The sequence below is a fragment of the Balaenoptera ricei genome, chromosome 16, assembly GCF_028023285.1.
Source record: "Balaenoptera ricei isolate mBalRic1 chromosome 16, mBalRic1.hap2, whole genome shotgun sequence".
In the NCBI taxonomy this organism is placed as follows: domain Eukaryota; kingdom Metazoa; phylum Chordata; class Mammalia; order Artiodactyla; family Balaenopteridae; genus Balaenoptera; species Balaenoptera ricei.
The window spans coordinates 81,814,672-81,841,489 of NC_082654.1; positions in this window are offsets into that span (position 1 = coordinate 81,814,672).

Genomic DNA, 26,818 nt, shown 5'->3' on the forward strand with positions numbered 1-26,818 from the left:
TTATCGAGGACCTCTTTCCTGAAGTCACTCTATTCAAGGAGAAATACAGCATCCTAACATGCTGTGTCGCTCACAGTGCAAGCAACGTGAGAACTTGCCTCGAGGGAAGGCCCTGAAATGCTATGCAGAAGCGGAGGCGTGTAGCACTTTCCATGAGGCCGTAGTCGCTGCTCTGCAGCATTTTAACGCCAGTACGCTTTTCAGGACACCTAGGTGCCTCGCCTGGAAACCCTATTTCCTGCAAGAACAGCAAGTACCCTCAGGCTCCCCTGGCCCTTCTAAGCAATATCCAGGCCCGTAGCTTTCCGACTCACAGTGTGTATGCCGAGTGTAGGGCAACAGAGTGCACTCTTACTGGGACATCTTGAATTAGCCAGCACTCATACAGGTTCACGAGCACCGTTCTAGCAAGTTCCAAAATGCCATGGAAGTTGCACTCATTCCCTGGTCTGAGCTGCACAGAGAAAAACACTAGGCTTCTCCTTCCATCCAGGACCTCCTAACTGAAGTCACCCTGCCTCCAGGAAAAAGACGGCTTGCGTTCCTATTGCAACTAAAGCACAGTTTTTCCTGAAGTACGGCAGGCTTTTGAAGAGGCACGGGCCCAGAGGCCTAGCTAGGGCTTTCCTTGGTGAGGCCGTTCACTAGATGCAGAACACCCTGCCTCGAGAAGTTGATTCAGGGAAGCAACTAGTGTGTACTCTGTGTCTCTTTTGACTTGTTAAAAACCACAGAGATGTATGCTGCCTGTTCCCATGAAATGCGGGCATGATGGTCCTAGCCTTGCTTTCCATTTGGAAAGCTCCATTCTTGCTGCCGTGAAGCTCCCTGAAATTCTCTGCTGTTGACAGGCCTCTGGCCACTCTAGCATTGGTGTGGGAAGAAAATGAGTTTTCTCTGGCTACACACGGAGCTTCATTGCTCCGGGTGGGGCTCACCTTGCCATGCTCTAGAGCTAAAGGGAATCTCAACGTGAGTCCTTGCCTCGAGGTAAGGCCCTGAGTAGCCCTGCAAAAAGGTAGGCATGCAGCTCTTTCCATGAGCTCTAAGTCGCTGTTCTGCTTTACTTTAAAGGAAGTACCCTTTTCAGGACTCCTAGGCCTCTCGGGTGAGCATCATTTTTGTTCCAAGATCCCTGAGTACCTCCACACCCCTGTAGGCCTGCTGAGCAACGACGAGGCCCATTGGTCCCTCGGAGGTCCTCTGTGTGTGCTGAGTCATGGGCAACACACTACACTCTTTCTTGTGATATCTTGATTCACAGCACTCGCATAGGTAAAAGAGCAACATTCTAGCAAGTTCCAACATGCCGTGGAAGTCGCACTCATTCCCTGGTCTGAGCTGCACAGAGAAAAACACTAGGCTTCTCCTTCCATCCAGGACCTCCTACCTGAAGTCATCCTGCCTCCAGGAGAAAGACGGCATGCGTTCCTATTGCAACTAAAGCACAGTTTTTCCTGTAGCACTGCAGGCTTTTGAAGAGGCAGGGGCCCAGAGGCCTAGCTAGGGCGTTCCTTGTTGAGGCCGTTCACAAGGAGCAGAACACCCTGCCTCGAGAAGTTGATTCAGGGAAGCAACTAGTGTGTACTCTGTGTCTCTTTTGACTTGTTAGAAACCACAGAGATGTATGCTGCCTGTGCCAATGGTAATGGGGGCATGATGGTCCTAGCCTTGCTTTCCATTTGGAAAGCTCCATTCTTGCTGCCGTGAAGCTCCCTGAAATTCTCTGCTGTTGACAGGCCTCTGGCCACTCTAGCATTGGTGTGGGAAGAAAATGAGTTTTCTCTGGCTACACACGGAGCTTCATTGCTCCGGGTGGGGCTCACCTTGCCATGCTCTAGAGCTAAAGGGAATCTCAACGTGAGTCCTTGCCTCGAGGTAAGGCCCTGAGTAGCCCTGCAGAAAGGGAGGCATGCAGCTCTTTCCATGAGCTCTTAGTGGAGGTTCCGCTTTATCTTAAAGGAAGTACCCTTTTCAGGACTCCTAGGCCCCTCGGGTGAGCATCATTTTTGTTCCAAGATCACTGACGCACTCCACACCCCTGCGTGCCTGCTGAGCAGCATTGATTCCCATACGTCCCTCGGAGGCCCTCTGTGTCTGCCGAGTCTCGGGCAACACACTGTACGTTACTTGAGGAGAGCTCTATTTGCAGAGCAGTCGAACAGCATCAGAACCACATTTCTAGGCAGTCCAACATGCCCTGGAAGTTTTCGACATTGCCCTCGTCTGAATGTCCTGAGATAACACTCTTCTTAGAATTTATCGAGGACCTCTTTCCTGAAGTCACTCTATTCAAGGAGAAATACAGCATCCTAACATGCTGTGTCGCTCACAGTGCAAGCAACGTGAGAACTTGCCTCGAGGGAAGGCCCTGAAATGCTATGCAGAAGCGGAGGCGTGTAGCACTTTCCATGAGGCCGTAGTCGCTGCTCTGCAGCATTTTAACGCCAGTACGCTTTTCAGGACACCTAGGTGCCTCGCCTGGAAACCCTATTTCCTGCAAGAACAGCAAGTACCCTCAGGCTCCCCTGGCCCTTCTAAGCAATATCCAGGCCCGTAGCTTTCCGACTCACAGTGTGTATGCCGAGTGTAGGGCAACAGAGTGCACTCTTACTGGGACATCTTGAATTAGCCAGCACTCATACAGGTTCACGAGCACCGTTCTAGCAAGTTCCAAAATGCCATGGAAGTTGCACTCATTCCCTGGTCTGAGCTGCACAGAGAAAAACACTAGGCTTCTCCTTCCATCCAGAACCTCCTAACTGAAGTCACCCTGCCTCCAGGAAAAAGACGGCTTGCGTTCCTATTGCAACTAAAGCACAGTTTTTCCTGAAGTACGGCAGGCTTTTGAAGAGGCACGGGCCCAGAGGCCTAGCTAGGGCTTTCCTTGGTGAGGCCGTTCACTAGAAGCAGAACACCCTGCCTCGAGAAGTTGATTCAGGGAAGCAACTAGTGTGTACTCTGTGTCTCTTTTGACTTGTTAAAAACCACAGAGATGTATGCTGCCTGTTCCCATGAAATGCGGGCATGATGGTCCTAGCCTTGCTTTCCATTTGGAAAGCTCCATTCTTGCTGCCGTGAAGCTCCCTGAAATTCTCTGCTGTTGACAGGCCTCTGGCCACTCTAGCATTGGTGTGGGAAGAAAATGAGTTTTCTCTGGCTACACACGGAGCTTCATTGCTCCGGGTGGGGCTCACCTTGCCATGCTCTAGAGCTAAAGGGAATCTCAACGTGAGTCCTTGCCGCGAGGTAAGGCCCTGAGTAGCCCTGCAAAAAGGTAGGCATGCAGCTCTTTCCATGAGCTCTAAGTCGCTGTTCTGCTTTACTTTAAAGGAAGTACCCTTTTCAGGACTCCTAGGCCTCTCGGGTGAGCATCATTTTTGTTCCAAGATCCCTGAGTACCTCCACACCCCTGTAGGCCTGCTGAGCAACGACGAGGCCCATTGGTCCCTCGGAGGTCCTCTGTGTGTGCTGAGTCATGGGCAACACACTACACTCTTTCTTGTGATATCTTGATTCACAGCACTCGCATAGGTAAAAGAGCAACATTCTAGCAAGTTCCAACATGCCGTGGAAGTCGCACTCATTCCCTGGTCTGAGCTGCACAGAGAAAAACACTAGGCTTCTCCTTCCATCCAGGACCTCCTACCTGAAGTCATCCTGCCTCCAGGAGAAAGACGGCATGCGTTCCTATTGCAACTAAAGCACAGTTTTTCCTGTAGCACTGCAGGCTTTTGAAGAGGCAGGGGCCCAGAGGCCTAGCTAGGGCGTTCCTTGTTGAGGCCGTTCACAAGGAGCAGAACACCCTGCCTCGAGAAGTTGATTCAGGGAAGCAACTAGTGTGTACTCTGTGTCTCTTTTGACTTGTTAGAAACCACAGAGATGTATGCTGCCTGTGCCCATGGAAATGGGGGCATGATGGTCCTAGCCTTGCTTTCCATTTGGAAAGCTCCATTCTTGCTGCCGTGAAGCTCCCTGAAATTCTCTGCTGTTGACAGGCCTCTGGCCACTCTAGCATTGGTGTGGGAAGAAAATGAGTTTTCTCTGGCTACACACGGAGCTTCATTGCTCCGGGTGGGGCTCACCTTGCCATGCTCTAGAGCTAAAGGGAATCTCAACGTGAGTCCTTGCCTCGAGGTAAGGCCCTGAGTAGCCCTGCAGAAAGGTAGGCATGCAGCTCTTTCCATGAGCTCTAAGTCGCTGTTCTGCTTTACTTTAAAGGAAGTACCCTTTTCAGGACTCCTAGGCCTCTCGGGTGAGCATCATTTTTGTTCCAAGATCCCTGAGTACCTCCACACCCCTGTAGGCCTGCTGAGCAACGACGAGGCCCATTGGTCCCTCGGAGGTCCTCTGTGTGTGCTGAGTCATGGGCAACACACTACACTCTTTCTTGTGATATCTTGATTCACAGCACTCGCATAGGTAAAAGAGCAACATTCTAGCAAGTTCCAACATGCCGTGGAAGTCGCACTCATTCCCTGGTCTGAGCTGCACAGAGAAAAACACTAGGCTTCTCCTTCCATCCAGGACCTCCTACCTGAAGTCATCCTGCCTCCAGGAGAAAGACGGCATGCGTTCCTATTGCAACTAAAGCACAGTTTTTCCTGTAGCACTGCAGGCTTTTGAAGAGGCAGGGGCCCAGAGGCCTAGCTAGGGCGTTCCTTGTTGAGGCCGTTCACAAGGAGCAGAACACCCTGCCTCGAGAAGTTGATTCAGGGAAGCAACTAGTGTGTACTCTGTGTCTCTTTTGACTTGTTAGAAACCACAGAGATGTATGCTGCCTGTGCCAATGGTAATGGGGGCATGATGGTCCTAGCCTTGCTTTCCATTTGGAAAGCTCCATTCTTGCTGCCGTGAAGCTCCCTGAAATTCTCTGCTGTTGACAGGCCTCTGGCCACTCTAGCATTGGTGTGGGAAGAAAATGAGTTTTCTCTGGCTACACACGGAGCTTCATTGCTCCGGGTGGGGCTCACCTTGCCATGCTCTAGAGCTAAAGGGAATCTCAACGTGAGTCCTTGCCTCAAGGTAAGGCCCTGAGTAGCCCTGCAGAAAGGTAGGCATGCAGCTCTTTCCATGAGCTCTAAGTCGCTGTTCTGCTTTACTTTAAAGGAAGTACCCTTTTCAGGACTCCTAGGCCTCTCGGGTGAGCATCATTTTTGTTCCAAGATCCCTGAGTACCTCCACACCCCTGTAGGCCTGCTGAGCAACGACGAGGCCCATTGGTCCCTCGGAGGTCCTCTGTGTGTGCTGAGTCATGGGCAACACACTACACTCTTTCTTGTGATATCTTGATTCATAGCACTCGCATAGGTAAAAGAGCAACATTCTAGCAAGTTCCAACATGCCGTGGAAGTCGCACTCATTCCCTGGTCTGAGCTGCACAGAGAAAAACACTAGGCTTCTCCTTCCATCCAGGACCTCCTACCTGAAGTCATCCTGCCTCCAGGAGAAAGACGGCATGCGTTCCTATTGCAACTAAAGCACAGTTTTTCCTGTAGCACTGCAGGCTTTTGAAGAGGCAGGGGCCCAGAGGCCTAGCTAGGGCGTTCCTTGTTGAGGCCGTTCACAAGGAGCAGAACACCCTGCCTCGAGAAGTTGATTCAGGGAAGCAACTAGTGTGTACTCTGTGTCTCTTTTGACTTGTTAGAAACCACAGAGATGTATGCTGCCTGTGCCAATGGTAATGGGGGCATGATGGTCCTAGCCTTGCTTTCCATTTGGAAAGCTCCATTCTTGCTGCCGTGAAGCTCCCTGAAATTCTCTGCTGTTGACAGGCCTCTGGCCACTCTAGCATTGGTGTGGGAAGAAAATGAGTTTTCTCTGGCTACACACGGAGCTTCATTGCTCCGGGTGGGGCTCACCTTGCCATGCTCTAGAGCTAAAGGGAATCTCAACGTGAGTCCTTGCCTCGAGGTAAGGCCCTGAGTAGCCCTGCAGAAAGGTAGGCATGCAGCTCTTTCCATGAGCTCTAAGTCGCTGTTCTGCTTTACTTTAAAGGAAGTACCCTTTTCAGGACTCCTAGGCCTCTCGGGTGAGCATCATTTTTGTTCCAAGATCCCTGAGTACCTCCACACCCCTGTAGGCCTGCTGAGCAACGACGAGGCCCATTGGTCCCTCGGAGGTCCTCTGTGTGTGCTGAGTCATGGGCAACACACTACACTCTTTCTTGTGATATCTTGATTCACAGCACTCGCATAGGTAAAAGAGCAACATTCTAGCAAGTTCCAACATGCCGTGGAAGTCGCACTCATTCCCTGGTCTGAGCTGCACAGAGAAAAACACTAGGCTTCTCCTTCCATCCAGGACCTCCTACCTGAAGTCATCCTGCCTCCAGGAGAAAGACGGCATGCGTTCCTATTGCAACTAAAGCACAGTTTTTCCTGTAGCACTGCAGGCTTTTGAAGAGGCAGGGGCCCAGAGGCCTAGCTAGGGCGTTCCTTGTTGAGGCCGTTCACAAGGAGCAGAACACCCTGCCTCGAGAAGTTGATTCAGGGAAGCAACTAGTGTGTACTCTGTGTCTCTTTTGACTTGTTAGAAACCACAGAGATGTATGCTGCCTGTGCCAATGGTAATGGGGGCATGATGGTCCTAGCCTTGCTTTCCATTTGGAAAGCTCCATTCTTGCTGCCGTGAAGCTCCCTGAAATTCTCTGCTGTTGACAGGCCTCTGGCCACTCTAGCATTGGTGTGGGAAGAAAATGAGTTTTCTCTGGCTACACACGGAGCTTCATTGCTCCGGGTGGGGCTCACCTTGCCATGCTCTAGAGCTAAAGGGAATCTCAACGTGAGTCCTTGCCTCGAGGTAAGGCCCTGAGTAGCCCTGCAGAAAGGGAGGCATGCAGCTCTTTCCATGAGCTCTTAGTGGAGGTTCCGCTTTATCTTAAAGGAAGTACCCTTTTCAGGACTCCTAGGCCCCTCGGGTGAGCATCATTTTTGTTCCAAGATCACTGACGCACTCCACACCCCTGCGTGCCTGCTGAGCAGCATTGATTCCCATACGTCCCTCGGAGGCCCTCTGTGTCTGCCGAGTCTCGGGCAACACACTGTACGTTACTTGAGGAGAGCTCTATTTGCAGAGCAGTCGAACAGCATCAGAACCACATTTCTAGGCAGTCCAACATGCCCTGGAAGTTTTCGACATTGCCCTCGTCTGAATGTCCTGAGATAACACTCTTCTTAGAATTTTTCGAGGACCTCTTTCCTGAAGTCACTCTATTCAAGGAGAAATACAGCATCCTAACATGCTGTGTCACTCACAGTGCAAGCAACGTGAGAACTTGCCTCGAGGGAAGGCCCTGAAATGCTATGCAGAAGCGGAGGCGTGTAGCACTTTCCATGAGGCCGTAGTCGCTGCTCTGCAGCATTTTAACGCCAGTACGCTTTTCAGGACACCTAGGTGCCTCGCCTGGAAACCCTATTTCCTGCAAGAACAGCAAGTACCCTCAGGCTCCCCTGGCCCTTCTAAGCAATATCCAGGCCCGTAGCTTTCCGACTCACAGTGTGTATGCCGAGTGTAGGGCAACAGAGTGCACTCTTACTGGGACATCTTGAATTAGCCAGCACTCATACAGGTTCACGAGCACCGTTCTAGCAAGTTCCAAAATGCCATGGAAGTTGCACTCATTCCCTGGTCTGAGCTGCACAGAGAAAAACACTAGGCTTCTCCTTCCATCCAGGACCTCCTAACTGAAGTCACCCTGCCTCCAGGAAAAAGACGGCTTGCGTTCCTATTGCAACTAAAGCACAGTTTTTCCTGAAGTACGGCAGGCTTTTGAAGAGGCACGGGCCCAGAGGCCTAGCTAGGGCTTTCCTTGGTGAGGCCGTTCACTAGATGCAGAACACCCTGCCTCGAGAAGTTGATTCAGGGAAGCAACTAGTGTGTACTCTGTGTCTCTTTTGACTTGTTAAAAACCACAGAGATGTATGCTGCCTGTTCCCATGAAATGCGGGCATGATGGTCCTAGCCTTGCTTTCCATTTGGAAAGCTCCATTCTTGCTGCCGTGAAGCTCCCTGAAATTCTCTGCTGTTGACAGGCCTCTGGCCACTCTAGCATTGGTGTGGGAAGAAAATGAGTTTTCTCTGGCTACACACGGAGCTTCATTGCTCCGGGTGGGGCTCACCTTGCCATGCTCTAGAGCTAAAGGGAATCTCAACGTGAGTCCTTGCCTCGAGGTAAGGCCCTGAGTAGCCCTGCAGAAAGGTAGGCATGCAGCTCTTTCCATGAGCTCTAAGTCGCTGTTCTGCTTTACTTTAAAGGAAGTACCCTTTTCAGGACTCCTAGGCCTCTCGGGTGAGCATCATTTTTGTTCCAAGATCCCTGAGTACCTCCACACCCCTGTAGGCCTGCTGAGCAACGACGAGGCCCATTGGTCCCTCGGAGGTCCTCTGTGTGTGCTGAGTCATGGGCAACACACTACACTCTTTCTTGTGATATCTTGATTCACAGCACTCGCATAGGTAAAAGAGCAACATTCTAGCAAGTTCCAACATGCCGTGGAAGTCGCACTCATTCCCTGGTCTGAGCTGCACAGAGAAAAACACTAGGCTTCTCCTTCCATCCAGGACCTCCTACCTGAAGTCATCCTGCCTCCAGGAGAAAGACGGCATGCGTTCCTATTGCAACTAAAGCACAGTTTTTCCTGTAGCACTGCAGGCTTTTGAAGAGGCAGGGGCCCAGAGGCCTAGCTAGGGCGTTCCTTGTTGAGGCCGTTCACAAGGAGCAGAACACCCTGCCTCGAGAAGTTGATTCAGGGAAGCAACTAGTGTGTACTCTGTGTCTCTTTTGACTTGTTAGAAACCACAGAGATGTATGCTGCCTGTGCCAATGGTAATGGGGGCATGATGGTCCTAGCCTTGCTTTCCATTTGGAAAGCTCCATTCTTGCTGCCGTGAAGCTCCCTGAAATTCTCTGCTGTTGACAGGCCTCTGGCCACTCTAGCATTGGTGTGGGAAGAAAATGAGTTTTCTCTGGCTACACACGGAGCTTCATTGCTCCGGGTGGGGCTCACCTTGCCATGCTCTAGAGCTAAAGGGAATCTCAACGTGAGTCCTTGCCTCGAGGTAAGGCCCTGAGTAGCCCTGCAGAAAGGGAGGCATGCAGCTCTTTCCATGAGCTCTTAGTGGAGGTTCCGCTTTATCTTAAAGGAAGTACCCTTTTCAGGACTCCTAGGCCCCTCGGGTGAGCATCATTTTTGTTCCAAGATCACTGACGCACTCCACACCCCTGCGTGCCTGCTGAGCAGCATTGATTCCCATACGTCCCTCGGAGGCCCTCTGTGTCTGCCGAGTCTCGGGCAACACACTGTACGTTACTTGAGGAGAGCTCTATTTGCAGAGCAGTCGAACAGCATCAGAACCACATTTCTAGGCAGTCCAACATGCCCTGGAAGTTTTCGACATTGCCCTCGTCTGAATGTCCTGAGATAACACTCTTCTTAGAATTTATCGAGGACCTCTTTCCTGAAGTCACTCTATTCAAGGAGAAATACAGCATCCTAACATGCTGTGTCGCTCACAGTGCAAGCAACGTGAGAACTTGCCTCGAGGGAAGGCCCTGAAATGCTATGCAGAAGCGGAGGCGTGTAGCACTTTCCATGAGGCCGTAGTCGCTGCTCTGCAGCATTTTAACGCCAGTACGCTTTTCAGGACACCTAGGTGCCTCGCCTGGAAACCCTATTTCCTGCAAGAACAGCAAGTACCCTCAGGCTCCCCTGGCCCTTCTAAGCAATATCCAGGCCCGTAGCTTTCCGACTCACAGTGTGTATGCCGAGTGTAGGGCAACAGAGTGCACTCTTACTGGGACATCTTGAATTAGCCAGCACTCATACAGGTTCACGAGCACCGTTCTAGCAAGTTCCAAAATGCCATGGAAGTTGCACTCATTCCCTGGTCTGAGCTGCACAGAGAAAAACACTAGGCTTCTCCTTCCATCCAGGACCTCCTAACTGAAGTCACCCTGCCTCCAGGAAAAAGACGGCTTGCGTTCCTATTGCAACTAAAGCACAGTTTTTCCTGAAGTACGGCAGGCTTTTGAAGAGGCACGGGCCCAGAGGCCTAGCTAGGGCTTTCCTTGGTGAGGCCGTTCACTAGATGCAGAACACCCTGCCTCGAGAAGTTGATTCAGGGAAGCAACTAGTGTGTACTCTGTGTCTCTTTTGACTTGTTAAAAACCACAGAGATGTATGCTGCCTGTTCCCATGAAATGCGGGCATGATGGTCCTAGCCTTGCTTTCCATTTGGAAAGCTCCATTCTTGCTGCCGTGAAGCTCCCTGAAATTCTCTGCTGTTGACAGGCCTCTGGCCACTCTAGCATTGGTGTGGGAAGAAAATGAGTTTTCTCTGGCTACACACGGAGCTTCATTGCTCCGGGTGGGGCTCACCTTGCCATGCTCTAGAGCTAAAGGGAATCTCAACGTGAGTCCTTGCCGCGAGGTAAGGCCCTGAGTAGCCCTGCAAAAAGGTAGGCATGCAGCTCTTTCCATGAGCTCTAAGTCGCTGTTCTGCTTTACTTTAAAGGAAGTACCCTTTTCAGGACTCCTAGGCCTCTCGGGTGAGCATCATTTTTGTTCCAAGATCCCTGAGTACCTCCACACCCCTGTAGGCCTGCTGAGCAACGACGAGGCCCATTGGTCCCTCGGAGGTCCTCTGTGTGTGCTGAGTCATGGGCAACACACTACACTCTTTCTTGTGATATCTTGATTCACAGCACTCGCATAGGTAAAAGAGCAACATTCTAGCAAGTTCCAACATGCCGTGGAAGTCGCACTCATTCCCTGGTCTGAGCTGCACAGAGAAAAACACTAGGCTTCTCCTTCCATCCAGGACCTCCTACCTGAAGTCATCCTGCCTCCAGGAGAAAGACGGCATGCGTTCCTATTGCAACTAAAGCACAGTTTTTCCTGTAGCACTGCAGGCTTTTGAAGAGGCAGGGGCCCAGAGGCCTAGCTAGGGCGTTCCTTGTTGAGGCCGTTCACAAGGAGCAGAACACCCTGCCTCGAGAAGTTGATTCAGGGAAGCAACTAGTGTGTACTCTGTGTCTCTTTTGACTTGTTAGAAACCACAGAGATGTATGCTGCCTGTGCCAATGGTAATGGGGGCATGATGGTCCTAGCCTTGCTTTCCATTTGGAAAGCTCCATTCTTGCTGCCGTGAAGCTCCCTGAAATTCTCTGCTGTTGACAGGCCTCTGGCCACTCTAGCATTGGTGTGGGAAGAAAATGAGTTTTCTCTGGCTACACACGGAGCTTCATTGCTCCGGGTGGGGCTCACCTTGCCATGCTCTAGAGCTAAAGGGAATCTCAACGTGAGTCCTTGCCTCGAGGTAAGGCCCTGAGTAGCCCTGCAGAAAGGGAGGCATGCAGCTCTTTCCATGAGCTCTTAGTGGAGGTTCCGCTTTATCTTAAAGGAAGTACCCTTTTCAGGACTCCTAGGCCCCTCGGGTGAGCATCATTTTTGTTCCAAGATCACTGACGCACTCCACACCCCTGCGTGCCTGCTGAGCAGCATTGATTCCCATACGTCCCTCGGAGGCCCTCTGTGTCTGCCGAGTCTCGGGCAACACACTGTACGTTACTTGAGGAGAGCTCTATTTGCAGAGCAGTCGAACAGCATCAGAACCACATTTCTAGGCAGTCCAACATGCCCTGGAAGTTTTCGACATTGCCCTCGTCTGAATGTCCTGAGATAACACTCTTCTTAGAATTTATCGAGGACCTCTTTCCTGAAGTCACTCTATTCAAGGAGAAATACAGCATCCTAACATGCTGTGTCACTCACAGTGCAAGCAACGTGAGAACTTGCCTCGAGGGAAGGCCCTGAAATGCTATGCAGAAGCGGAGGCGTGTAGCACTTTCCATGAGGCCGTAGTCGCTGCTCTGCAGCATTTTAACGCCAGTACGCTTTTCAGGACACCTAGGTGCCTCGCCTGGAAACCCTATTTCCTGCAAGAACAGCAAGTACCCTCAGGCTCCCCTGGCCCTTCTAAGCAATATCCAGGCCCGTAGCTTTCCGACTCACAGTGTGTATGCCGAGTGTAGGGCAACAGAGTGCACTCTTACTGGGACATCTTGAATTAGCCAGCACTCATACAGGTTCACGAGCACCGTTCTAGCAAGTTCCAAAATGCCATGGAAGTTGCACTCATTCCCTGGTCTGAGCTGCACAGAGAAAAACACTAGGCTTCTCCTTCCATCCAGGACCTCCTAACTGAAGTCACCCTGCCTCCAGGAAAAAGACGGCTTGCGTTCCTATTGCAACTAAAGCACAGTTTTTCCTGAAGTACGGCAGGCTTTTGAAGAGGCACGGGCCCAGAGGCCTAGCTAGGGCTTTCCTTGGTGAGGCCGTTCACTAGATGCAGAACACCCTGCCTCGAGAAGTTGATTCAGGGAAGCAACTAGTGTGTACTCTGTGTCTCTTTTGACTTGTTAAAAACCACAGAGATGTATGCTGCCTGTTCCCATGAAATGCGGGCATGATGGTCCTAGCCTTGCTTTCCATTTGGAAAGCTCCATTCTTGCTGCCGTGAAGCTCCCTGAAATTCTCTGCTGTTGACAGGCCTCTGGCCACTCTAGCATTGGTGTGGGAAGAAAATGAGTTTTCTCTGGCTACAAACGGAGCTTCATTGCTCCGGGTGGGGCTCACCTTGCCATGCTCTAGAGCTAAAGGGAATCTCAACGTGAGTCCTTGCCTCGAGGTAAGGCCCTGAGTAGCTCTGCAAAAAGGTAGGCATGCAGCTCTTTCCATGAGCTCTAAGTCGCTGTTCTGCTTTACTTTAAAGGAAGTACCCTTTTCAGGACTCCTAGGCCTCTCGGGTGAGCATCATTTTTGTTCCAAGATCCCTGAGTACCTCCACACCCCTGTAGGCCTGCTGAGCAACGACGAGGCCCATTGGTCCCTCGGAGGTCCTCTGTGTGTGCTGAGTCATGGGCAACACACTACACTCTTTCTTGTGATATCTTGATTCATAGCACTCGCATAGGTAAAAGAGCAACATTCTAGCAAGTTCCAACATGCCGTGGAAGTCGCACTCATTCCCTGGTCTGAGCTGCACAGAGAAAAACACTAGGCTTCTCCTTCCATCCAGGACCTCCTACCTGAAGTCATCCTGCCTCCAGGAGAAAGACGGCATGCGTTTCTATTGCAACTAAAGCACAGTTTTTCCTGTAGCACTGCAGGCTTTTGAAGAGGCAGGGGACCAGAGGCCTAGCTAGGGCGTTCCTTGTTGAGGCCGTTCACAAGAGGCAGAACACCTTGCCTCGAGAAGTTGATTCAGGGAAGCAACTAGTGTGTACTCTGTGTCTCTTTTGACTTGTTAGAAACCACAGAGATGTATGCTGCCTGTGCCAATGGTAATGGGGGCATGATGGTCCTAGCCTTGCTTTCCATTTGGAAAGCTCCATGCTTGCTGCCGTGAAGCTCCCTGAAATTCTCTGCTGTTGACAGGCCTCTGGCCACTCTAGCATTGGTGTGGGAAGAAAATGAGTTTTCTCTGGCTACACACGGAGCTTCATTGCTCCGGGTGGGGCTCACCTTGCCATGCTCTAGAGCTAAAGGGAATCTCAACGTGAGTCCTTGCCTCGAGGTAAGGCCCTGAGTAGCCCTGCAGAAAGGGAGGCATGCAGCTCTTTCCATGAGCTCTTAGTGGAGGTTCCGCTTTATCTTAAAGGAAGTACCCTTTTCAGGACTCCTAGGCCCCTCGGGTGAGCATCATTTTTGTTCCAAGATCACTGACGCACTCCACACCCCTGCGTGCCTGCTGAGCAGCATTGATTCCCATACGTCCCTCGGAGGCCCTCTGTGTCTGCCGAGTCTCGGGCAACACACTGTACGTTACTTGAGGAGAGCTCTATTTGCAGAGCAGTCGAACAGCATCAGAACCACATTTCTAGGCAGTCCAACATGCCCTGGAAGTTTTCGACATTGCCCTCGTCTGAATGTCCTGAGATAACACTCTTCTTAGAATTTATCGAGGACCTCTTTCCTGAAGTCACTCTATTCAAGGAGAAATACAGCATCCTAACATGCTGTGTCGCTCACAGTGCAAGCAACGTGAGAACTTGCCTCGAGGGAAGGCCCTGAAATGCTATGCAGAAGCGGAGGCGTGTAGCACTTTCCATGAGGCCGTAGTCGCTGCTCTGCAGCATTTTAACGCCAGTACGCTTTTCAGGACACCTAGGTGCCTCGCCTGGAAACCCTATTTCCTGCAAGAACAGCAAGTACCCTCAGGCTCCCCTGGCCCTTCTAAGCAATATCCAGGCCCGTAGCTTTCCGACTCACAGTGTGTATGCCGAGTGTAGGGCAACAGAGTGCACTCTTACTGGGACATCTTGAATTAGCCAGCACTCATACAGGTTCACGAGCACCGTTCTAGCAAGTTCCAAAATGCCATGGAAGTTGCACTCATTCCCTGGTCTGAGCTGCACAGAGAAAAACACTAGGCTTCTCCTTCCATCCAGAACCTCCTAACTGAAGTCACCCTGCCTCCAGGAAAAAGACGGCTTGCGTTCCTATTGCAACTAAAGCACAGTTTTTCCTGAAGTACGGCAGGCTTTTGAAGAGGCACGGGCCCAGAGGCCTAGCTAGGGCTTTCCTTGGTGAGGCCGTTCACTAGAAGCAGAACACCCTGCCTCGAGAAGTTGATTCAGGGAAGCAACTAGTGTGTACTCTGTGTCTCTTTTGACTTGTTAAAAACCACAGAGATGTATGCTGCCTGTTCCCATGAAATGCGGGCATGATGGTCCTAGCCTTGCTTTCCATTTGGAAAGCTCCATTCTTGCTGCCGTGAAGCTCCCTGAAATTCTCTGCTGTTGACAGGCCTCTGGCCACTCTAGCATTGGTGTGGGAAGAAAATGAGTTTTCTCTGGCTACACACGGAGCTTCATTGCTCCGGGTGGGGCTCACCTTGCCATGCTCTAGAGCTAAAGGGAATCTCAACGTGAGTCCTTGCCGCGAGGTAAGGCCCTGAGTAGCCCTGCAAAAAGGTAGGCATGCAGCTCTTTCCATGAGCTCTAAGTCGCTGTTCTGCTTTACTTTAAAGGAAGTACCCTTTTCAGGACTCCTAGGCCTCTCGGGTGAGCATCATTTTTGTTCCAAGATCCCTGAGTACCTCCACACCCCTGTAGGCCTGCTGAGCAACGACGAGGCCCATTGGTCCCTCGGAGGTCCTCTGTGTGTGCTGAGTCATGGGCAACACACTACACTCTTTCTTGTGATATCTTGATTCACAGCACTCGCATAGGTAAAAGAGCAACATTCTAGCAAGTTCCAACATGCCGTGGAAGTCGCACTCATTCCCTGGTCTGAGCTGCACAGAGAAAAACACTAGGCTTCTCCTTCCATCCAGGACCTCCTACCTGAAGTCATCCTGCCTCCAGGAGAAAGACGGCATGCGTTCCTATTGCAACTAAAGCACAGTTTTTCCTGTAGCACTGCAGGCTTTTGAAGAGGCAGGGGCCCAGAGGCCTAGCTAGGGCGTTCCTTGTTGAGGCCGTTCACAAGGAGCAGAACACCCTGCCTCGAGAAGTTGATTCAGGGAAGCAACTAGTGTGTACTCTGTGTCTCTTTTGACTTGTTAGAAACCACAGAGATGTATGCTGCCTGTGCCAATGGTAATGGGGGCATGATGGTCCTAGCCTTGCTTTCCATTTGGAAAGCTCCATTCTTGCTGCCGTGAAGCTCCCTGAAATTCTCTGCTGTTGACAGGCCTCTGGCCACTCTAGCATTGGTGTGGGAAGAAAATGAGTTTTCTCTGGCTACAAACGGAGCTTCATTGCTCCGGGTGGGGCTCACCTTGCCATGCTCTAGAGCTAAAGGGAATCTCAACGTGAGTCCTTGCCTCGAGGTAAGGCCCTGAGTAGCTCTGCAAAAAGGTAGGCATGCAGCTCTTTCCATGAGCTCTAAGTCGCTGTTCTGCTTTACTTTAAAGGAAGTACCCTTTTCAGGACTCCTAGGCCTCTCGGGTGAGCATCATTTTTGTTCCAAGATCCCTGAGTACCTCCACACCCCTGTAGGCCTGCTGAGCAACGACGAGGCCCATTGGTCCCTCGGAGGTCCTCTGTGTGTGCTGAGTCATGGGCAACACACTACACTCTTTCTTGTGATATCTTGATTCATAGCACTCGCATAGGTAAAAGAGCAACATTCTAGCAAGTTCCAACATGCCGTGGAAGTCGCACTCATTCCCTGGTCTGAGCTGCACAGAGAAAAACACTAGGCTTCTCCTTCCATCCAGGACCTCCTACCTGAAGTCATCCTGCCTCCAGGAGAAAGACGGCATGCGTTTCTATTGCAACTAAAGCACAGTTTTTCCTGTAGCACTGCAGGCTTTTGAAGAGGCAGGGGACCAGAGGCCTAGCTAGGGCGTTCCTTGTTGAGGCCGTTCACAAGAGGCAGAACACCTTGCCTCGAGAAGTTGATTCAGGGAAGCAACTAGTGTGTACTCTGTGTCTCTTTTGACTTGTTAGAAACCACAGAGATGTATGCTGCCTGTGCCAATGGTAATGGGGGCATGATGGTCCTAGCCTTGCTTTCCATTTGGAAAGCTCCATGCTTGCTGCCGTGAAGCTCCCTGAAATTCTCTGCTGTTGACAGGCCTCTGGCCACTCTAGCATTGGTGTGGGAAGAAAATGAGTTTTCTCTGGCTACACACGGAGCTTCATTGCTCCGGGTGGGGCTCACCTTGCCATGCTCTAGAGCTAAAGGGAATCTCAACGTGAGTCCTTGCCTCGAGGTAAGGCCCTGAGTAGCCCTGCAGAAAGGGAGGCATGCAGCTCTTTCCATGAGCTCTTAGTGGAGGTTCCGCTTTATCTTAAAGGAAGTACCCTTTTCAGGACTCCTAGGCCCCTCGGGTGAGCATCTTTTTTGTTCCAAGATCACTGACGCACTCCACACCCCTGCGTGCCTGCTGAGCAGCATTGATTCCCATACGTCCCTCGGAGGCCCTCTGTGTCTGCCGAGTCTCGGGCAACACACTGTACGTTACTTGAGGAGAGCTCTATTTGCAGAGCAGTCGAACAGCATCAGAACCACATTTCTAGGCAGTCCAACATGCCCTGGAAGTTTTCGACATTGCCCTCGTCTGAATGTCCTGAGATAACACTCTTCTTAGAATTTATCGAGGACCTCTTTCCTGAAGTCACTCTATTCAAGGAGAAATACAGCATCCTAACATGCTGTGTCGCTCACAGTGCAAGCAACGTGAGAACTTGCCTCGAGGGAAGGCCCTGAAATGCTATGCAGAAGCGGAGGCGTGTAGCACTTTCCATGAGGCCGTAGTCGCTGCTCTGCAGCATTTTAACGCCAGTACGCTTTTCAGGACACCTAGGTGCCTCGCCTGGAAACCCTATTTCCTGCAAGAACAGCAAGTACCCTCAGGCTCCCCTGGCCCTTCTAAGCAATATCCAGGCCCGTAGCTTTCCGACTCACAGTGTGTATGCCGAGTGTAGGGCAACAGAGTGCACTCTTACTGGGACATCTTGAATTAGCCAGCACTCATACAGGTTCACGAGCACCGTTCTAGCAAGTTCCAAAATGCCATGGAAGTTGCACTCATTCCCTGGTCTGAGCTGCACAGAGAAAAACACTAGGCTTCTCCTTCCATCCAGAACCTCCTAACTGAAGTCACCCTGCCTCCAGGAAAAAGACGGCTTGCGTTCCTATTGCAACTAAAGCACAGTTTTTCCTGAAGTACGGCAGGCTTTTGAAGAGGCACGGGCCCAGAGGCCTAGCTAGGGCTTTCCTTGGTGAGGCCGTTCACTAGAAGCAGAACACCCTGCCTCGAGAAGTTGATTCAGGGAAGCAACTAGTGTGTACTCTGTGTCTCTTTTGACTTGTTAAAAACCACAGAGATGTATGCTGCCTGTTCCCATGAAATGCGGGCATGATGGTCCTAGCCTTGCTTTCCATTTGGAAAGCTCCATTCTTGCTGCCGTGAAGCTCCCTGAAATTCTCTGCTGTTGACAGGCCTCTGGCCACTCTAGCATTGGTGTGGGAAGAAAATGAGTTTTCTCTGGCTACACACGGAGCTTCATTGCTCCGGGTGGGGCTCACCTTGCCATGCTCTAGAGCTAAAGGGAATCTCAACGTGAGTCCTTGCCGCGAGGTAAGGCCCTGAGTAGCCCTGCAAAAAGGTAGGCATGCAGCTCTTTCCATGAGCTCTAAGTCGCTGTTCTGCTTTACTTTAAAGGAAGTACCCTTTTCAGGACTCCTAGGCCTCTCGGGTGAGCATCATTTTTGTTCCAAGATCCCTGAGTACCTCCACACCCCTGTAGGCCTGCTGAGCAACGACGAGGCCCATTGGTCCCTCGGAGGTCCTCTGTGTGTGCTGAGTCATGGGCAACACACTACACTCTTTCTTGTGATATCTTGATTCACAGCACTCGCATAGGTAAAAGAGCAACATTCTAGCAAGTTCCAACATGCCGTGGAAGTCGCACTCATTCCCTGGTCTGAGCTGCACAGAGAAAAACACTAGGCTTCTCCTTCCATCCAGGACCTCCTACCTGAAGTCATCCTGCCTCCAGGAGAAAGACGGCATGCGTTCCTATTGCAACTAAAGCACAGTTTTTCCTGTAGCACTGCAGGCTTTTGAAGAGGCAGGGGCCCAGAGGCCTAGCTAGGGCGTTCCTTGTTGAGGCCGTTCACAAGGAGCAGAACACCCTGCCTCGAGAAGTTGATTCAGGGAAGCAACTAGTGTGTACTCTGTGTCTCTTTTGACTTGTTAGAAACCACAGAGATGTATGCTGCCTGTGCCAATGGTAATGGGGGCATGATGGTCCTAGCCTTGCTTTCCATTTGGAAAGCTCCATTCTTGCTGCCGTGAAGCTCCCTGAAATTCTCTGCTGTTGACAGGCCTCTGGCCACTCTAGCATTGGTGTGGGAAGAAAATGAGTTTTCTCTGGCTACAAACGGAGCTTCATTGCTCCGGGTGGGGCTCACCTTGCCATGCTCTAGAGCTAAAGGGAATCTCAACGTGAGTCCTTGCCTCGAGGTAAGGCCCTGAGTAGCTCTGCAAAAAGGTAGGCATGCAGCTCTTTCCATGAGCTCTAAGTCGCTGTTCTGCTTTACTTTAAAGGAAGTACCCTTTTCAGGACTCCTAGGCCTCTCGGGTGAGCATCATTTTTGTTCCAAGATCCCTGAGTACCTCCACACCCCTGTAGGCCTGCTGAGCAACGACGAGGCCCATTGGTCCCTCGGAGGTCCTCTGTGTGTGCTGAGTCATGGGCAACACACTACACTCTTTCTTGTGATATCTTGATTCACAGCACTCGCATAGGTAAAAGAGCAACATTCTAGCAAGTTCCAACATGCCGTGGAAGTCGCACTCATTCCCTGGTCTGAGCTGCACAGAGAAAAACACTAGGCTTCTCCTTCCATCCAGGACCTCCTACCTGAAGTCATCCTGCCTCCAGGAGAAAGACGGCATGCGTTTCTATTGCAACTAAAGCACAGTTTTTCCTGTAGCACTGCAGGCTTTTGAAGAGGCAGGGGACCAGAGGCCTAGCTAGGGCGTTCCTTGTTGAGGCCGTTCACAAGAGGCAGAACACCTTGCCTCGAGAAGTTGATTCAGGGAAGCAACTAGTGTGTACTCTGTGTCTCTTTTGACTTGTTAGAAACCACAGAGATGTATGCTGCCTGTGCCAATGGTAATGGGGGCATGATGGTCCTAGCCTTGCTTTCCATTTGGAAAGCTCCATTCTTGCTGCCGTGAAGCTCCCTGAAATTCTCTGCTGTTGACAGGCCTCTGGCCACTCTAGCATTGGTGTGGGAAGAAAATGAGTTTTCTCTGGCTACACACGGAGCTTCATTGCTCCGGGTGGGGCTCACCTTGCCATGCTCTAGAGCTAAAGGGAATCTCAACGTGAGTCCTTGCCTCGAGGTAAGGCCCTGAGTAGCCCTGCAGAAAGGGAGGCATGCAGCTCTTTCCATGAGCTCTTAGTGGAGGTTCCGCTTTATCTTAAAGGAAGTACCCTTTTCAGGACTCCTAGGCCCCTCGGGTGAGCATCATTTTTGTTCCAAGATCACTGACGCACTCCACACCCCTGCGTGCCTGCTGAGCAGCATTGATTCCCATACGTCCCTCGGAGGCCCTCTGTGTCTGCCGAGTCTCGGGCAACACACTGTACGTTACTTGAGGAGAGCTCTATTTGCAGAGCAGTCGAACAGCATCAGAACCACATTTCTAGGCAGTCCAACATGCCCTGGAAGTTTTCGACATTGCCCTCGTCTGAATGTCCTGAGATAACACTCTTCTTAGAATTTATCGAGGACCTCTTTCCTGAAGTCACTCTATTCAAGGAGAAATACAGCATCCTAACATGCTGTGTCGCTCACAGTGCAAGCAACGTGAGAACTTGCCTCGAGGGAAGGCCCTGAAATGCTATGCAGAAGCGGAGGCGTGTAGCACTTTCCATGAGGCCGTAGTCGCTGCTCTGCAGCATTTTAACGCCAGTACGCTTTTCAGGACACCTAGGTGCCTCGCCTGGAAACCCTATTTCCTGCAAGAACAGCAAGTACCCTCAGGCTCCCCTGGCCCTTCTAAGCAATATCCAGGCCCGTAGCTTTCCGACTCACAGTGTGTATGCCGAGTGTAGGGCAACAGAGTGCACTCTTACTGGGACATCTTGAATTAGCCAGCACTCATACAGGTTCACGAGCACCGTTCTAGCAAGTTCCAAAATGCCATGGAAGTTGCACTCATTCCCTGGTCTGAGCTGCACAGAGAAAAACACTAGGCTTCTCCTTCCATCCAGGACCTCCTAACTGAAGTCACCCTGCCTCCAGGAAAAAGACGGCTTGCGTTCCTATTGCAACTAAAGCACAGTTTTTCCTGAAGTACGGCAGGCTTTTGAAGAGGCACGGGCCCAGAGGCCTAGCTAGGGCTTTCCTTGGTGAGGCCGTTCACTAGATGCAGAACACCCTGCCTCGAGAAGTTGATTCAGGGAAGCAACTAGTGTGTACTCTGTGTCTCTTTTGACTTGTTAAAAACCACAGAGATGTATGCTGCCTGTGCCAATGGTAATGGGGGCATGATGGTCCTAGCCTTGCTTTCCATTTGGAAAGCTCCATTCTTGCTGCCGTGAAGCTCCCTGAAATTCTCTGCTGTTGACAGGCCTCTGGCCACTCTAGCATTGGTGTGGGAAGAAAATGAGTTTTCTCTGGCTACAAACGGAGCTTCATTGCTCCGGGTGGGGCTCACCTTGCCATGCTCTAGAGCTAAAGGGAATCTCAACGTGAGTCCTTGCCTCGAGGTAAGGCCCTGAGTAGCCCTGCAAAAAGGTAGGCATGCAGCTCTTTCCATTAGCTCTAAGTCGCTGTTCTGCTTTACTTTAAAGGAAGTACCCTTTTCAGGACTCCTAGGCCTCTCGGGTGAGCATCATTTTTGTTCCAAGATCCCTGAGTACCTCCACACCCCTGTAGGCCTGCTGAGCAACGACGAGGCCCATTGGTCCCTCGGAGGTCCTCTGTGTGTGCTGAGTCATGGGCAACACACTACACTCTTTCTTGTGATATCTTGATTCACAGCACTCGCACAGGTAAAAGAGCAACATTCTAGCAAGTTCCAACAGGCCTGGAAATCGCACTCATTCCCTGGTCTGAGCTGCACAGAGAAAAACACTAGGCTTCTCCTTCCATCCAGGACCTCCTACCTGAAGTCATCCTGCCTCCAGGAGAAAGACGGCATGCGTTCCTATTGCAACTAAAGCACAGTTTTTCCTGTAGCACTGCAGGCTTTTGAAGAGGCAGGGGCCCAGAGGCCTAGCTAGGGCGTTCCTTGTTGAGGCCGTTCACAAGGAGCAGAACACCCTGCCTCGAGAAGTTGATTCAGGGAAGCAACTAGTGTGTACTCTGTGTCTCTTTTGACTTGTTAGAAACCACAGAGATGTATGCTGCCTGTGCCAATGGTAATGGGGGCATGATGGTCCTAGCCTTGCTTTCCATTTGGAAAGCTCCATTCTTGCTGCCGTGAAGCTCCCTGAAATTCTCTGCTGTTGACAGGCCTCTGGCCACTCTAGCATTGGTGTGGGAAGAAAATGAGTTTTCTCTGGCTACAAACGGAGCTTCATTGCTCCGGGTGGGGCTCACCTTGCCATGCTCTAGAGCTAAAGGGAATCTCAACGTGAGTCCTTGCCTCGAGGTAAGGCCCTGAGTAGCTCTGCAAAAAGGTAGGCATGCAGCTCTTTCCATGAGCTCTAAGTCGCTGTTCTGCTTTACTTTAAAGGAAGTACCCTTTTCAGGACTCCTAGGCCTCTCGGGTGAGCATCATTTTTGTTCCAAGATCCCTGAGTACCTCCACACCCCTGTAGGCCTGCTGAGCAACGACGAGGCCCATTGGTCCCTCGGAGGTCCTCTGTGTGTGCTGAGTCATGGGCAACACACTACACTCTTTCTTGTGATATCTTGATTCATAGCACTCGCATAGGTAAAAGAGCAACATTCTAGCAAGTTCCAACATGCCGTGGAAGTCGCACTCATTCCCTGGTCTGAGCTGCACAGAGAAAAACACTAGGCTTCTCCTTCCATCCAGGACCTCCTACCTGAAGTCATCCTGCCTCCAGGAGAAAGACGGCATGCGTTTCTATTGCAACTAAAGCACAGTTTTTCCTGTAGCACTGCAGGCTTTTGAAGAGGCAGGGGACCAGAGGCCTAGCTAGGGCGTTCCTTGTTGAGGCCGTTCACAAGAGGCAGAACACCTTGCCTCGAGAAGTTGATTCAGGGAAGCAACTAGTGTGTACTCTGTGTCTCTTTTGACTTGTTAGAAACCACAGAGATGTATGCTGCCTGTGCCAATGGTAATGGGGGCATGATGGTCCTAGCCTTGCTTTCCATTTGGAAAGCTCCATGCTTGCTGCCGTGAAGCTCCCTGAAATTCTCTGCTGTTGACAGGCCTCTGGCCACTCTAGCATTGGTGTGGGAAGAAAATGAGTTTTCTCTGGCTACACACGGAGCTTCATTGCTCCGGGTGGGGCTCACCTTGCCATGCTCTAGAGCTAAAGGGAATCTCAACGTGAGTCCTTGCCTCGAGGTAAGGCCCTGAGTAGCCCTGCAGAAAGGGAGGCATGCAGCTCTTTCCATGAGCTCTTAGTGGAGGTTCCGCTTTATCTTAAAGGAAGTACCCTTTTCAGGACTCCTAGGCCCCTCGGGTGAGCATCATTTTTGTTCCAAGATCACTGACGCACTCCACACCCCTGCGTGCCTGCTGAGCAGCATTGATTCCCATACGTCCCTCGGAGGCCCTCTGTGTCTGCCGAGTCTCGGGCAACACACTGTACGTTACTTGAGGAGAGCTCTATTTGCAGAGCAGTCGAACAGCATCAGAACCACATTTCTAGGCAGTCCAACATGCCCTGGAAGTTTTCGACATTGCCCTCGTCTGAATGTCCTGAGATAACACTCTTCTTAGAATTTATCGAGGACCTCTTTCCTGAAGTCACTCTATTCAAGGAGAAATACAGCATCCTAACATGCTGTGTCGCTCACAGTGCAAGCAACGTGAGAACTTGCCTCGAGGGAAGGCCCTGAAATGCTATGCAGAAGCGGAGGCGTGTAGCACTTTCCATGAGGCCGTAGTCGCTGCTCTGCAGCATTTTAACGCCAGTACGCTTTTCAGGACACCTAGGTGCCTCGCCTGGAAACCCTATTTCCTGCAAGAACAGCAAGTACCCTCAGGCTCCCCTGGCCCTTCTAAGCAATATCCAGGCCCGTAGCTTTCCGACTCACAGTGTGTATGCCGAGTGTAGGGCAACAGAGTGCACTCTTACTGGGACATCTTGAATTAGCCAGCACTCATACAGGTTCACGAGCACCGTTCTAGCAAGTTCCAAAATGCCATGGAAGTTGCACTCATTCCCTGGTCTGAGCTGCACAGAGAAAAACACTAGGCTTCTCCTTCCATCCAGAACCTCCTAACTGAAGTCACCCTGCCTCCAGGAAAAAGACGGCTTGCGTTCCTATTGCAACTAAAGCACAGTTTTTCCTGAAGTACGGCAGGCTTTTGAAGAGGCACGGGCCCAGAGGCCTAGCTAGGGCTTTCCTTGGTGAGGCCGTTCACTAGAAGCAGAACACCCTGCCTCGAGAAGTTGATTCAGGGAAGCAACTAGTGTGTACTCTGTGTCTCTTTTGACTTGTTAAAAACCACAGAGATGTATGCTGCCTGTTCCCATGAAATGCGGGCATGATGGTCCTAGCCTTGCTTTCCATTTGGAAAGCTCCATTCTTGCTGCCGTGAAGCTCCCTGAAATTCTCTGCTGTTGACAGGCCTCTGGCCACTCTAGCATTGGTGTGGGAAGAAAATGAGTTTTCTCTGGCTACACACGGAGCTTCATTGCTCCGGGTGGGGCTCACCTTGCCATGCTCTAGAGCTAAAGGGAATCTCAACGTGAGTCCTTGCCGCGAGGTAAGGCCCTGAGTAGCCCTGCAAAAAGGTAGGCATGCAGCTCTTTCCATGAGCTCTAAGTCGCTGTTCTGCTTTACTTTAAAGGAAGTACCCTTTTCAGGACTCCTAGGCCTCTCGGGTGAGCATCATTTTTGTTCCAAGATCCCTGAGTACCTCCACACCCCTGTAGGCCTGCTGAGCAACGACGAGGCCCATTGGTCCCTCGGAGGTCCTCTGTGTGTGCTGAGTCATGGGCAACACACTACACTCTTTCTTGTGATATCTTGATTCACAGCACTCGCATAGGTAAAAGAGCAACATTCTAGCAAGTTCCAACATGCCGTGGAAGTCGCACTCATTCCCTGGTCTGAGCTGCACAGAGAAAAACACTAGGCTTCTCCTTCCATCCAGGACCTCCTACCTGAAGTCATCCTGCCTCCAGGAGAAAGACGGCATGCGTTCCTATTGCAACTAAAGCACAGTTTTTCCTGTAGCACTGCAGGCTTTTGAAGAGGCAGGGGCCCAGAGGCCTAGCTAGGGCGTTCCTTGTTGAGGCCGTTCACAAGGAGCAGAACACCCTGCCTCGAGAAGTTGATTCAGGGAAGCAACTAGTGTGTACTCTGTGTCTCTTTTGACTTGTTAGAAACCACAGAGATGTATGCTGCCTGTGCCAATGGTAATGGGGGCATGATGGTCCTAGCCTTGCTTTCCATTTGGAAAGCTCCATTCTTGCTGCCGTGAAGCTCCCTGAAATTCTCTGCTGTTGACAGGCCTCTGGCCACTCTAGCATTGGTGTGGGAAGAAAATGAGTTTTCTCTGGCTACAAACGGAGCTTCATTGCTCCGGGTGGGGCTCACCTTGCCATGCTCTAGAGCTAAAGGGAATCTCAACGTGAGTCCTTGCCTCGAGGTAAGGCCCTGAGTAGCTCTGCAAAAAGGTAGGCATGCAGCTCTTTCCATGAGCTCTAAGTCGCTGTTCTGCTTTACTTTAAAGGAAGTACCCTTTTCAGGACTCCTAGGCCTCTCGGGTGAGCATCATTTTTGTTCCAAGATCCCTGAGTACCTCCACACCCCTGTAGGCCTGCTGAGCAACGACGAGGCCCATTGGTCCCTCGGAGGTCCTCTGTGTGTGCTGAGTCATGGGCAACACACTACACTCTTTCTTGTGATATCTTGATTCATAGCACTCGCATAGGTAAAAGAGCAACATTCTAGCAAGTTCCAACATGCCGTGGAAGTCGCACTCATTCCCTGGTCTGAGCTGCACAGAGAAAAACACTAGGCTTCTCCTTCCATCCAGGACCTCCTACCTGAAGTCATCCTGCCTCCAGGAGAAAGACGGCATGCGTTTCTATTGCAACTAAAGCACAGTTTTTCCTGTAGCACTGCAGGCTTTTGAAGAGGCAGGGGACCAGAGGCCTAGCTAGGGCGTTCCTTGTTGAGGCCGTTCACAAGAGGCAGAACACCTTGCCTCGAGAAGTTGATTCAGGGAAGCAACTAGTGTGTACTCTGTGTCTCTTTTGACTTGTTAGAAACCACAGAGATGTATGCTGCCTGTGCCAATGGTAATGGGGGCATGATGGTCCTAGCCTTGCTTTCCATTTGGAAAGCTCCATTCTTGCTGCCGTGAAGCTCCCTGAAATTCTCTGCTGTTGACAGGCCTCTGGCCACTCTAGCATTGGTGTGGGAAGAAAATGAGTTTTCTCTGGCTACACACGGAGCTTCATTGCTCCGGGTGGGGCTCACCTTGCCATGCTCTAGAGCTAAAGGGAATCTCAACGTGAGTCCTTGCCTCGAGGTAAGGCCCTGAGTAGCCCTGCAGAAAGGGAGGCATGCAGCTCTTTCCATGAGCTCTTAGTGGAGGTTCCGCTTTATCTTAAAGGAAGTACCCTTTTCAGGACTCCTAGGCCCCTCGGGTGAGCATCATTTTTGTTCCAAGATCACTGACGCACTCCACACCCCTGCGTGCCTGCTGAGCAGCATTGATTCCCATACGTCCCTCGGAGGCCCTCTGTGTCTGCCGAGTCTCGGGCAACACACTGTACGTTACTTGAGGAGAGCTCTATTTGCAGAGCAGTCGAACAGCATCAGAACCACATTTCTAGGCAGTCCAACATGCCCTGGAAGTTTTCGACATTGCCCTCGTCTGAATGTCCTGAGATAACACTCTTCTTAGAATTTATCGAGGACCTCTTTCCTGAAGTCACTCTATTCAAGGAGAAATACAGCATCCTAACATGCTGTGTCGCTCACAGTGCAAGCAACGTGAGAACTTGCCTCGAGGGAAGGCCCTGAAATGCTATGCAGAAGCGGAGGCGTGTAGCACTTTCCATGAGGCCGTAGTCGCTGCTCTGCAGCATTTTAACGCCAGTACGCTTTTCAGGACACCTAGGTGCCTCGCCTGGAAACCCTATTTCCTGCAAGAACAGCAAGTACCCTCAGGCTCCCCT